This window comes from Orycteropus afer, unplaced genomic scaffold, assembly GCF_000298275.1.
Source record: "Orycteropus afer afer isolate SDZICR_OR568_19922 unplaced genomic scaffold, OryAfe1.0 scaffold00206, whole genome shotgun sequence".
NCBI classification, from domain to species: Eukaryota; Metazoa; Chordata; class Mammalia; order Tubulidentata; family Orycteropodidae; genus Orycteropus; species Orycteropus afer.
This window is the reverse complement of record NW_006921793.1, coordinates 4,461,466-4,462,845: the sequence shown is the minus strand read 5'-3', so window position 1 is coordinate 4,462,845 and position 1,380 is coordinate 4,461,466.

The following is a 1,380-nucleotide window of genomic DNA, read 5'->3' as shown; positions in this document are numbered from 1 at the left end:
GTGGAATATATAAATTGTAAGGTAGTGTCTTAATTCTCTAGTGCTGCAATCACAGAAATATCACAAGTGCATCATTTTGACAAACAGGAATTTATTGTCTTACAATTTAGGAGACTGGAAGTCCAAATTCAGAGTGCCGGCTCTAGGGGCTGGGTGAAGGCCCCTTGACCTTGGGCTTCAGCTCTGCCTCTTGTTCCAGGCCCACTGGAGCTGGAGCCATCTCCTAACTCAGGCAGCTGCTGGATGCTGAGGCTGATGAACCCAAGGATGGCAGGTAACATGGCACAGTTGTGAGATCAGCAGGCAACATGGCAGGCCACTGGTTCAAGTCCAGGAATTGGAGATGAAGACTCGGCTAAATGCAGGATCCAGACTATGCCAAAATGCTGGAGATCTTCTTCAAAGCTTCTGCATATACACTGGATACAGGCCACACCCTGAAGGCAACTATTAAGCTGCTCACAGCAGATTCCACCATGGAGGTGATTACAATTTCAGCATGGGGTTTAACTCTATCCAGCTGTCAAGCATTCAAAAACATGGCCCAGCCAAGTTGACAAACAACCTTAACTAGCACAGATAGAATCACCACTGATCAGAGTGACACAATTGGTAGTCCCTTATATTGAATCTTTCACAAGAATTTGTTCTTTAAGCTCATTCATATCATACCCTGATTATATTATAATAATTTGTTCAGTTCTCTGCCTCTTCCATCTTACTCTAATATCCCAAGAAGTTTAATATATTTTTAAATATAGGCCTACCACATGTAACAAATATATAGAAACTGATGAACAAGATATCACGGTTTTCTGTGTAGGGAAAGCAAGAAAATCAGCTCAGTTACACTGAGGTACATGCCATGTGAATGTTATGATGTGCTGCAGGAACTCAGAGAAGAGACATAACTTGGTATGTGGGGGAAAAGGAAGCAGGTAAATCCTTGAAGTGACCCCTACTAAAAATGAAACAAAGGGATGGGGGAAAGGGTGAGTAAAGTGTCTCAGGACCCAATCTTTTTTTTTTTTTTTTGGCCTGGAGATGAGAACTTAATATATGTTAGGAGCAAGAAGAAGTCCAGTGTTGGATGGATCAGAGCCAATAGAAGAAGGGAGATATGTCCAGAGGAAAAGGCACCTCATGAACCCCAGTTAAGAACTTTAGATTTGCTCCTAAGGGCAGAAAATATTTTAAGCAGTTTGATGATCACATTTGTGTTTCTCACTCTGGACTTTGTCTCCCTTCAACTTATTCTCCATGGTGAGCTTGCATGAAGCATCTTAGAAGTCAAACATGGACAGTTACTCCTAATCTGGAAATCAGTTTCAATATTCAGACCTGTGGAAAATTTAAGAGTAGCCATTTTTTAAAATGTAA